This window comes from Hesperophylax consimilis, chromosome 31, assembly GCF_061612785.1.
Source record: "Hesperophylax consimilis isolate HC1 chromosome 31, BYU_Hcon_1.0, whole genome shotgun sequence".
Taxonomy (NCBI): Eukaryota; Metazoa; Arthropoda; class Insecta; order Trichoptera; family Limnephilidae; genus Hesperophylax; species Hesperophylax consimilis.
Genome location: NC_142866.1, coordinates 7751837 through 7764973, shown reverse-complemented (window position 1 = coordinate 7764973; position 13137 = coordinate 7751837). Strand labels below are relative to the sequence as shown.

Sequence of the window (13137 nt, the reverse complement as noted above, 5' to 3'; positions counted from 1 at the left end):
GGAAATTTGAATTAAAGCGTAGGTTAAAATGTGGGTGTTGAAACAATTTTGGCAGTGCACACCCGACACTGTATATTATTTGTTAACACATTCAAAACGTGGTTATTTTTTTAATCAAATTTTTTAAAATTTATATTATGTACAAATATTTTAAACATATGGAAGTTGGTCTGTGCTTGTCTCACTAGGAAATCCTGTGCTTAGAGCAGACACTAACGTGTACCCGGCCTTGCTCGGGGTTATGAATAGCTTAGAGTAAAGTTTTGAGGTTGTGATTTTTAGTGGTTTTTCCACGGTACACATTTTTCTTACAACTCTTTCTTCTTTCATCTCTTAAGCCTCATTTTACCACACATAATTATTTGATCATGTCTTCCTCGGGCGTCCCCGACATTTTAAACCATTCACTTCATGTGATATTATGAAATCCACATTTTAACCGGTAAAATAATCCCAGACTTTTTCTACTACTCACTACTACTGTATACCACATTGTTTCTATAAAAAACTACAGTATTTCGAATTTTATTCGAGTCCGTTTCTCATTTCAGTGCAGAGATAACATTTTAAGTGTTTATCGGGCATCCCCGACCATTTCTACCATTCAAACCAATCTCTCACATTCGGTGAGAGATTGGTTTACCCATTGGTTGACCCACCATCACGGGACAAATAAAGAAACATTCAGTTATAAAGATGTAGATAAATATATAATAGAGAATCTAAATTGAAAAAAAAATCATTATCATTGTAATATTGATAAAGTAGTCCTAGAGAGAGATCATACATAATGTCATAGATGATCGTCCTCTTACTTCTAATTCGTCTTGATGACGTCATGTACGACTTATCTCTCTCTCTCTCTTTCCATACTATAATAGTGCTAATAAAACATTTAAATAGTTTTGTTTGATTGATAAAGTACCTGCTTAAAAGGAAGTTTAAAAAAATTAAAACGTTAATATTTGATCAAATATTTGCCGGCTCCAATTTGGACTTGTTGTTTAATTTATATGTATTAAGTGTAATTTGTATTCTGACTAATGGCCAGTAGAAGTGCATCGCTTAGTTTTGTAGGAAAGTATGCAAAAATTTCTTTGTCAAACAACGGGTTTGCGAAAGTATAAGTAAGAAGTTTATACCCTTTCGATCAAGTATCGCAAATAGTTTAGACTGTCAAATATATTTTCTCTCTTTTTAAATGTTTATTACTTGTCTCTTTCATTAATTTATTACTTCTAAATGATTAGTCCAAATTGCTGGTGATCGATAGTTTTGGAATAATAATTATATAGATTTAATGGCGGGAGCGGCAGCGGCAGCTCTTGCCCGTGTATGGTACCTACCGTATTACACTGTGCATTGTTATGAGTTGATTCAAGTTAAGAAAATTGCGAGTTTATCTAAAGAAGTACATGGATTTTATAAGTATTTAGTAATTCAGGCTCCTGTCTATAGTGGCTCTAAGATAGCTGGAGGGGGTCGAGTTGAAAAAATCATCGAAATGAACACAGAGTTTGACATTCGCCTGTGAATTGCTAAGATTAAAAGCGGTTGCAACTATTTTCTACCCATTTGGCTTCAGTCACCAATTGATTATTATTCCATAACTTTAGAAGAGAATTATGGCCTTCCTTAAGGCGATGCCATACTTAGTAATGCAAAATCATGTGTTTTTGGTTTGAAAATTTTGTCGCCTAGAAATCTTTCAGATGCTTTAATTAAATACTGCGAGTAGAATACATCTTGAATTTTGAAATAATCGAGTTTTTTTTTTATATAAGTCTTTTTATAAGCCCAGAAAAAAATAATGTATAGGCCAATGAAAACTGCTTTAAAGTTCAAAATCTCCTACTTACGAACCCATTTTCGGTTTTGATTTTATTGTTTAATGTGGAAAATTAAGTTATTTATAAAATGATCGGAAATAAATTAAATATTTATGCCTGAACATCCACAAAATAAAATAAAAGGCACATTTTGGCCATGTTTTTCAATCAAAACAGGCGGATGGTGTTAAGCGGGAATTTAAACCTTATCGCCATCTACGGAAGGGTTGTTATTGATAGCGGCTCAATTTAAAATATTACACCACGTAGTGCATCGCCTTAAGGGTTATGGCTTGGCCCGTCTTGGGTAAACTTTGAGGTAGATCTCGGTGTATGTACATGTTTAAAGCGATGGGGGCAACACTAAGCATTGGGCAAGGCCGTTATTGCGTTTTTTTGTTGCTTTTTTGCCCCGTAGAAAAACAGTTGGCAGTTACAAGGTGTCGTACAGCTTAACAAGACACTTTCATACATAAATAGTTTAAAGTTTCTTTAAAACACATATAAGTGCTTACACGTGTTTTGATTCTCGCTAGATGGCAGTGACTGTTGGTCGTTTTGTGTAATATTGTGATGGCGAAATACGGTACAATGCACTGATTTCTCATTTCCATACATCTCCAGGGAACGACCAAGAGATTGTCAGGCGGCCTTGACCTCCGCAGGATGTCAAATCAACATTGCTATTGCACAGGATTTGTCTAGTCACTAGACAAAAACGACAAGGAAACAATTTCTGGTATAGTTTTGTTTTTTACACATAATTTTTTTTTTAAATTCTGATTACGAATCTGAGTTTTGACAATAACAAAAAATGTTAGCATTTGAGTTATGGCCGAAGAACGTAAAATTAAAAAGTTGAAATTATAAACCAAAAACTATCAACTTTGGGAAGTTATATCAGCTTTCATGATTAGAATATACCGCATAAAATTTCATAGAATTTATGTTTGTCGAGTTTTTTTGCTACGCGTAACGTTTAGGCGCAATTGCTATTTGAAGTTTGCCCAATTATTGGCTTGCCCGTTAGCGAGGGTTGTACAAAAAAACCAACATGCCCTAAAAACATCTGTCTTATAATAACGTTTCTGTATAAGTTAATCAACATATTCTATCGTTAAGTATTTATCGCTAATAATTACCTCAAATAAAGTTTCATCCTATATAAATAAAATAAAATGCCTTAAACTGATGGAGCTGATGGACATGTAGAACTTTAATTTTTTAAGGTGGGTACCGCCTGCAAAAATGACCCACTATCACATTGAGATTTTTTTGACAAACAACAAAAAGTATTTAAATTTAGTATTTTGAATCAATGAACTTCAATGTAGACTTTTTATTTGTTTTCTGTCAATTTATTTGAATATATCGTAAAGGACAAAAAACCTTAACCTAACCGAACCATTTGTATTTTTTTTCAAAGAATTCATTAGATGTAATAAGTACCTAGGCGTTATTCTCTCCATTTCGCAGGCTACTATTGGTATTTGAAATTTACCCCTTTGTAATTTCATCCTGACACCGTGTAGAAGAACTCTAAATGGCATATTTGCAGTTAATATTACCGTGGGAATTTTAGGCAATTTCTCCGATAATGTATATAATTTGTTCAACATCTTTGCGAGATATATCTTCAGCAAGCAGCAGCGATTTCCTGGTAGCCGCTTATCTAGATTGTATTTGTGTTATATAGGCATCAATACCAAAATTAGAAAACAGTTTAATGTATTGATTTTTTCGAAAACGTATTTTCACCTAAAAATAATACTTTTGCAGACGCTACGAAATCAGAAAGCGAAATTTTCACATGATTGTGAATAATAATAATAATGGCATAACATGGTCACTCTGTTGGAACTGTGATGTATCAATCTATAAGGAAGCCGGTCAGTGTAAACTTGGGAAATCGATTTGCAGCCAGATTGGATTTCTGAGCAACCTCATAATAACATTATCATATTGATATTTATTCCACCATAATATACATATAAGCCCAATACTGCGTAGTTTACTCGCAACGTCAACTCAAGGGCGTTTCAAATGGATATTGGTGTTCTCGAAATGACACTGTTTTTTTTAAATGTGACAACACAATAACTATAAGTGGTTGAAGCTCTGCAAGGCGGAGTTTGAAAACACTTATTTTAAATTATTTTTTCCTTGGGTATTTAAAAAATATGGAATAAATAAATAATAATGAATTTTGTCCACGCTTTGAACCGCGTTTAGTGTAATAAACATATCACCAACACGTACCATGATCGCTAGTGTGGACGAATTTGTGTATACGAGTCACATGATTGATTATACGTGATACATTCGATCTAAAAACGGTTTTTGCCCGACCAACAAACGAAACATGGATTTATTTGAAGTTTTAGAACCGTGATCATGAACACGAAGAGACTGGCAGCCACAACTTGATATCTTCAACAGATATCTTCTAATACGCAAATGAGAGTGTCTGTGGCGTGCAGGCGGGAAGGTGGCGTGTATTTCATTTGTTTACATATCTACAATTCTATTCCGAGGTTGATGAAATTTCGCACACTCGATCCTTCAAATAAGAGAAAGTCAGATATGTACATGAAATTTCTAAAAACTCTGCATGAAGCGCGGGCAACGCCGGGGAATACAGCTATTCATATATATTAGTTTATGGGGTTACAGCAATACTGAGACTTAATGCTATCTCATATCAATATTTGGTAGTTTAGGTATCCATCCTGGGGGCCTACTATGTATCTTTCGGGTTAACAAACCAGTTAGTTCGTGGTTTAACCTTTTCTTACAGGTGCTGTTAACTGAGTGAAAATCGCCTCTAATTAATAAAATATCTCTTTAAATACACTAAAAAGAGAATTAAATTTTTTTGGTATTCCTCCGCAATTCATTTATCAATTGCCTTAAGTAATTTCAATATATACATATTTACCGAGTGTATGGCACCGGAAGACGAGGAATTTTTTAACACCGTAAGGGAAGGGTTAAGGGCGGCAGGAAGTTTCGAAAGATACAGAGTAGGCCCTCTGCTAGTAAAAAGAAACGTGAAAATTGTTTGTTTTGACCAAAAAGGCATTGTATGAATATTTTTTTTATGTACCTATATTTATGTCGTTATTGCAGCAAATGAGCGATATGTGGACTCAATTTTATGAAGAGTGTAGGTATATTCCATTCTACTTTGTAACATCGTTTTGTAAATGAACGCATTACAAATGGAAATCAAATTCAGGAATTGGAAATTGAAATTGAAGCTTAATCAATAAGCACGATTCACTTCATTACGATCGAAATTTATCCCTGTCAATTATGGTAATTAAGAATCGGTCATCGGTAAATGAACCAGGAATCGACTAACCGAAAATGTTCATAATTAAAGCACTTTTCACGGTCGCCTGGACGATGTCTAATGTCCAGGGTTCGAGTAATAAACATCAATATCCGCTGCATTTACATAATATACACATGTAAGCATACAGGTAAACAATGTGCATAAAAAATCTATTTTATCTCAACATACTCATATAGATATCGTAAGAAGATAACTTTAAAAAATCAACTCTTAAAAAACGAATGGTATATTTGTTTTCAAATTTCTTTAAAACTTAAAAAAATATTGGTTTGATTGAAGATGGAACCTTCCTCCCCAGATACTAGAGTCAACCGCGCTAACAACTGAGCCAAATCTGAGATTTGGTAGGACTGACATTTATTTCACATATTAACTGCTGGAATGAATTGTCATCGACAACCATTTTCAAGATTAGTATTTATTTAAATTCAAAGAATATGCATTTAAAAAGGTTGAATTGAAAAAAAGGATTAACAGAATATTTATACATATTATATCACTTTAATATTAATTACTTAATTTGATAATAACTGATATCATTACGGGAATATTAGATATAGACACAGTTGAGGTTATAAAAATACACAAACTGTTGACGATATTAACAGTAAGAATTCGTACCCCTAGATAAAGAACACCATTTAAAAATGTGGTTTTTGATAAAGAATTTTTATTTTATTTTTTTTATTAGCATTATAAATTATTTTTTTTACAGGTTTATTTTCGATGTTTGTCTCACTAGGATAAACCTGTGTCGAGACAGACGTATTGAGTACATAAATTTATGTTTACATATTATTTGATACATGATACATACAATATTTCATAACATTAAATGACAATATGAAAATGATGAAAACAAGTAAATAATAATAATAAATGATAAATTGGTTAATCAGCATCTAGTACATACTTAGGAGGGAATTTTTATAATTTTTTTGATTAATTGTAATACTTACGCGAATTTAAATTAAAAAAATAATTATTGACTGGTAAATAATTGCATCTTAAGTATGTAATAACACATAAGTTGTCTTATTTAAAAGGAAGAAACATTGTAGGTTTTAAAAATATTCTTAAGCTGGGGTTGTGAATGAATAAAAAAGTTAAATAATATTACTAAATGCATTGAAGGAACATTAAAAAAAAAAAAAGGGCTAGATAACCGATACAATAGGAGAGTTTTCTTTATTATAGAATGGTGTCTTATTTCCAATCTATGTACGCAGCTGTTCCCAAGATTTAGTGTTCTTTTACAAACTTTAACAATTTTTTTAATAAACCTTGTTGATTGAGAATGAAATACGATAGATAGGTCGACATACAAAATTCCACATAGAAAATCGGTGACCGGATAAATCATCACAATGTTAATTCATCACATCTTTAAAAAGTTATATAAAGTCATGGAAAGTGATGAAAAAAAAACTTTTTAACTGGGTTGAGTAGGTTAGGTAAGGTTAGGTTTAAATGTATTTTCATCGTTTTTAATGACTTTATATAACTTTTTAAAAATGTGTTGAATTGTCACTGCGTTGAGTTATCATGAAACCAGAAAATCAGATCTAAATGGGTAAGGGCCGTAGTGCAGTTATCAACCAAGACTTATACATAGATTATTGATTCAAAAGCAAATTAATATAATATTTCGAATTTGACTTTATGCACAAACCGCATGTGTTAAACTTGGACGAACAGTTTAAATCCCGTCCACTAATTTACAACCCATAGAGATAATCATATTTCATAGCATAAAATACAAATAAAACCTTCACGTAACACACAAAACCAATATAAACACACATCACTCACAAACACACAAGATTATTTTCAATGTACAATTTTTTTAATTTTAAATATATTATTATGTATTTTTAATTTTAAATGTATAATTTTTCTCATTAAATGTATTATGTAGTTTATATCTCATATTATAAAATGAAGGCCTCAGCACGGGCAAGCCGCCCAGTGAGGCCTACATTACTGGAAAACCTGAATTGTAAAAAATATTGTACCTAATAAAATAAATAAAAATAAATCATTAACGTATCCTTGTTCTGTTACATTAATTTATGGGATATACATTTAAAATCTTCACTAAATATGATATGGTACAAATCGTCAAACCAAATCACTATTCGATATTATGCTGTAAAAATATCAACAAAAATATTTTATTTTTATGTCAATACAGCACAAGAGTCACAATTGCCTAGAATCAGTCGGAGCAGCGATCCGACAAAATAAGGAATTTGTTTTTTTAATCCTGACTGGAAACGTTTTATTGATTAATGAACACATAGTGGATATTTCAAAGTGTACCATCAATATATGGCTTTATAACACAAATTCATAATGGAAATTTTGACTCAATTATTAACTAGGGGATGGTTGGTCCAGCGAGTGGAGCACTCAATGGATTCTTAATAACCTTAAAATGGAAGATTTTTCAGGAATAGCACTACAATCACGGGTGTGCAGTGGACCGGCGTCGGCGGGGCCAAGCGTTAAGCGTATGTCACACCGGGCGATGTTTTCGGTGCTACGTGAACAGTAGCGACCAAATCGCGAATTTGGCGGTGATGTTGCCAGTCACGTATCCTAGTAACCACTTCAAAGCACATCTGTCGTCTCGCCTAACATCCCAAATCGCTAGTTGTTTTCACAAGTTGTCAGTATAGACCGTATGACGTTCATTCCATTCCAGGCCACGGAACGCGCGCGTCATCTTTATTTATTTATTTTATTAGGAACATTTACAGGTTTATAATATAACATGCATAGAGAAAAAATAAGTAAAAGAATTAGGTTACAACCCAATAACCAATGTTCACATCATGCAATAAAGATAAAGAAGGTTAAAAAGCAATAAACAAACAAAGAAAACAAAGAAGGTTTAAAAACAAAGAAATGTTAAAAACAAGGAAATAATAATAGAAAATGTATATATATATATATATATATACACGTATAAACACATACATACATATATATATATACATACACATGCATATACACATATAAATACATACGTACACACATACATATACATAGTTGCATACATACATACGCATACATACATGCATACATACATACATACACACACGTACATTTGATATTAAATACAAATAATATGTAAGAGTGATAATGAATAAATGATGAATGTAATGTATTAAATTTAGAAAAGGGTTAATTATTACAATACTCTGTTAACAATTTTTTTAAAAGCTCCTAAGGTACACGACAGGATATCAGCATCAAAATAAGTTTTATTATAATGATTGCAAGTTCTTAGTAAGAAAGAATTTTGCCTGAGACTCGTTGAAGCAATTTCGATATGAAACAATGATTTGTTTCTAGTTTTCTTACTTGGGACTCTAATATTGATTGATGACAAAATCTTTTTAGCTGCGTTGTGTTTTAGAAGCATTTTTTTGTGCATCGTGTCTGCAATAACGTACAGTGATATTTTTTTATGAGATATTTTGTTATGATTTGGAAAGGCCATTGCAACAAGCGAAACGATTAACGTCTTCTACAGACAAAAAATAAAACAATTTGTTTTAAAGTCATCTTAAATTGTTACCTGATAAATTAAGTCCACATAACTTTAAAGTCAGAATCGTTAGAGGCGATTGGATAATAATATCTCTAAAGAAACTTGCTGGCGTCTGAAGAAATGGGCGGCTTAAGAAGAAGGTTCCTCACTTCTGCTCGGTAGGGTATCGAAATTAAATCACCAGTACAAGCAATTTGGTAAGAATCGTTCGGAAAATCCTTTATCTCGCTATCCACTAAAACCTCTGTGATCTAGGAGGTTTTGCATCCCCACGTGGTGAGAAATCCCGTGTTTAAGAGCACTCTATATAATCGAAATGTTGCTTTAGCTATGTTTGGTGACCAGATCGGAATAGCCAGGTATTTTTCAACCATCCTCTTCCCGTTCTCAACTCATTCCCTACCCTGCTCCCTTCAGCCTCACAACATACTCCGATTGCTGCTGCGACTGGTTCTGAGCAGTTACGGGCAGTTGTGACTATTGTGCTATATTTACGAGTGTATAAAAAATAAAAGCTTTTTTTGATCTTTTTGCAGCATAAAATCGAATAGTGATTTGGGTTGACGAATTGTAAAATATCATAATATCATATTTTGTGAAGGTTTTAAATGTATGTCCCTTTAATTAATGCAATAGAACAAGGACAAGTTAATTACTACCTCTACGGGCTGTAAATAAATAAACGAAGTTTGAATTGTGCGACCAAGTTCAACTCGTGAGATCTGTGAAAAAAGTAAAATCCGAATATTTTAAAATTATTTTTCATTTAGATAATTGAACTATAACCCAAGGCTCCTTACTATCCCTACTGCCCTTACCCAATACCTGATCTGATTTTCTATGTGAATTTTGTATTAGATCCAACTATCGTTAGTCATTCTCAATCACACGAGTTTGTTATTATAAATAATAATTTTATAAAATTTTGTACTGAAACTTGGACACAGCCGGGTAGCTACTACTTGTAATCTTGAATTGATCAGAATTTTTGTGAAGTCTACCAAAAACGGGTTAAGGGCAATAATCCGGAAAGTGTAAATTTAACAAGATTACAGTAGCACGCCCTTTACTAATACGTCACGAACCGAGGCAGCCGAGGTCAGCTTTAAAAAAACCCTCTTGAAAGTATTATCGACTTTTGGCCCAGTTTCATGGGCCATATATCTAATATCTATGTAACTTGTAGACGTTGGATGAATTAAGGAAATGGTCACCAATGATAATAAAAAAATCCAAAACACAAAAAAATATTAGTCAGGATGAAATATTTTAAAATTAACAAATTAACTATTTTGAAACAAAGTATACATGTAGGCTACTGTTAGTAATTGTACACTAAAGTCAAAAGTCATCAAATAATGGAACAAAATAATGGAACAAAATCTTTGGCGAATTGCCAGAGAAAGTAAAAAAATAAATATATGCATACAAGGATTGTATGTGGACATCCTTAAGTACATCAAAACAATAATTAAATAAAGATTTAGTTTGGTTTTTGTAATATTCTTGATATTAGTATAAGAGATCCATAGATGAAGCTAGATGAGTCTGTTAGGTTACCCACAGTTTGCGTTTACCTGTCGAGTATTGTAGAGATTTATCTTTTGTATGACCTGTATCGCAATTCAAACAATTAATTTACTCATCGATAAAACGGTGGCAAAATTGATCAATTTTATATAGCGTCGTTTTGTGATACAATCATCTCAAGGGCGCTTTACTTTTAGCTGACTTACAATTTCAATTTTTGAAAGTATGCGTAAATTATGAAAATGACTTTTAAATGCAGTGAATTCGTTCTCTTCTCTCTTTCTAAAACTGTTTGTATCATAATATTTCTGACCATATTAGAAATAAGATTTATGAGGACATGCTATTTTGTGCCACGTATGGTATACCGTGACTCAACATGATGTTTCGTGCCAAATTCGGCACTACATGACCCGACGCTTAATAAAAAAATGTTACAATGGCAATCTATCGAAAACAGTTTCGCCAAAGAAATACTAAGAAAAACTGCCTTTGAAAAACACGGCCACCACAGTTCATAGCTCGGCTCAACTCGCTCTGTAAGTTTTATTTTAGGAGAAGAAATATTTAGTTGGGCTCTTTGGCCGGACTAAATATAGATCGACAACATGACCCAAATGCTGGGTCATGTACGAGAGTGTGCAAGGTGAGGTGACTGACGTGTCGTCACGTGATGTGGTGAGCGGCGCGCTGTTTGTCGCGAGCGATCAGTAAAGTGTGCTTTAATTAAAGGCAATATTGCCTGCGCGCTTTTGGACAAAGCTCTATTGGCGCAATTTTTAAATCGTTTATTTGTAAACACAATATGAAAGGAAAAAAATTATACGGCGAGGCACTTAAGTGATCGATAAACATGGCTAACTCGTGTCAATCATCTAACTATCATTTGGATTTGTTAACCTTTAAAAAAAAAATATTAAAAAATATATAAATTCATTATTTTTTCTAGGTTTGACTGAAGATTGAACCATCCTCCCCAGGGACTGGTTTTTAACTGCTAAAAACTTAAAAAAGGTATTTTAAAACTTAAAAATGAATGTTTTGATCGAGGGTTGAACCATCCTCCTCAAAGACTGGAGTCAACCGTGTTAACCACTGATCCAAATCCCTATTGGGTAGGATTTACGTTTATTTCTTTTATTAACTGTTGTAATGTCATTCAATTTCAGAGAAACACATATATCTTTACATGCATGCGTAATTCACTGTCGTAGACTAAGACTCTATCTGCCGAGTTTGAGCTCGATTGGATGTTGGGAAGTAGATTAATTTCCATTCCCATTTATTCATTCAAAAAAACAAGAAGGATCCTCGTGGGTAAAAATATCAATCACAGAAATAATTAAATAAATGCGAGAAACAGACGTTAAACTTCTACCCAAAAAATGTATTTAAGACAATTCTGAGAGTTCCCGTTAGAATTCCGACAGACTAAATATTTCAATACTTTCAATTTTATTTCTACAAAAACTTCCTAAAAATGTTTTACTTAAACTTATAAAAAATCGTGTCTGAATACTTTCCTACCTAAAATAAATACTTAACCAGGGCAATACGCCAATAAAAATTATACATTTGAATACATACTTTAGACATAAAAATATTAAATTACATGCAACGAAACTATACAATGCTCTCCCAAATAATATAAAAAATTACAGAAAATAATATATATTTAAAAGATGGCTGAGAAAACAGAGGCTGGGAAGAGACAATGATTAAAAAATATGAAAACTATGGGCCACCTCAGAACAGGAAAACCTAGTGAGGAGGACTATGAACATTGTGACATTATTATTATATCCTGCTGTAAACTCAGATCATGTACAAACTTTTTCAAAGAAACCAATGATAAAAATAAATTTAAAAAAATTAAATGTGCCTAACGATAACTTCACAACCCACGAAAGTGTTACAAAAATTAGGAAGGAACTACAAGAATTGAAAATAACTTATTCATTGAATATAAACTGTAATACTTCCAACGTAAACAAAGGAACGACACGACATCTGTTGACAATGCGCCAAAGTCCAAGGTAACCGGTAGAAAATTTATTTAGCACGTGACCAACAAGCAAACAATTCCATCTACCGATAACACCTAAAACAATTTTCAATAAGCCCACCGAATATAATATTGTTTGGATTAAATATATCGAATAGTATAACGCATATAATTCTTGATTTCAAAATGTCTGTTCTCCACAAACTTTCTTATTTTTTATTATTATTACTCATTTATTCATTAGTTAGAACCGTTCTTATCACAGGCAAAATAACCGATATTGGATGGACCTACTTAATAGGTACAATAACAATCTATAATTTTATATTGTAGTAGAATAATATTGGCTAAAATTAATAAAGACGCGTTGGATAGAATAATATTGAGTCAACTTAATTACCACGTTGAACGCCATTGTAACATAATAATATAGATCAATTATGTTAATTGTGCCATTGTAATAGTTAATGTTAGTTAAGAACAACAAATACCATAGTGTGAGGTAGGAGTGAGATAAATAGTATTGAAACAACATAAGAATGTCACAAGAAATCATTTATTGGCAAAAGAACGAAACATCGATCGTTTTAGTCATTATTTACGAATTTAATTTAACCAGAACATGAGACTCAAAATTTAGGATAGATAACAATATCTCAAGATGTGTGCTGCGAACGAAGATCACAAACACAGTTGGAATTAAATGGTAACAATTTTATAAGAATTGACGACAAAGGAATTATAATCTGACCTGTTTAATAAAAGGGCGCCATGCAACTCATACATTAGAATTGCAAAGTTTATAAAGGATAACGTGATGACCAGCGATTACAACAGCTAGCTAAGAGGAACAATA

At 32.5% G+C, this 13137-nt stretch overlaps 1 protein-coding gene across 5 annotated transcripts in view; it reads right to left on the bottom strand.

Annotated features, from left to right (window-relative positions):
- Positions 1-13137, bottom strand: part of Sh (Potassium voltage-gated channel protein Shaker) — a 477661-nt gene that overhangs the window by 35882 nt on the left and 428642 nt on the right. The gene's annotated exons all lie outside the window — the stretch shown is intronic.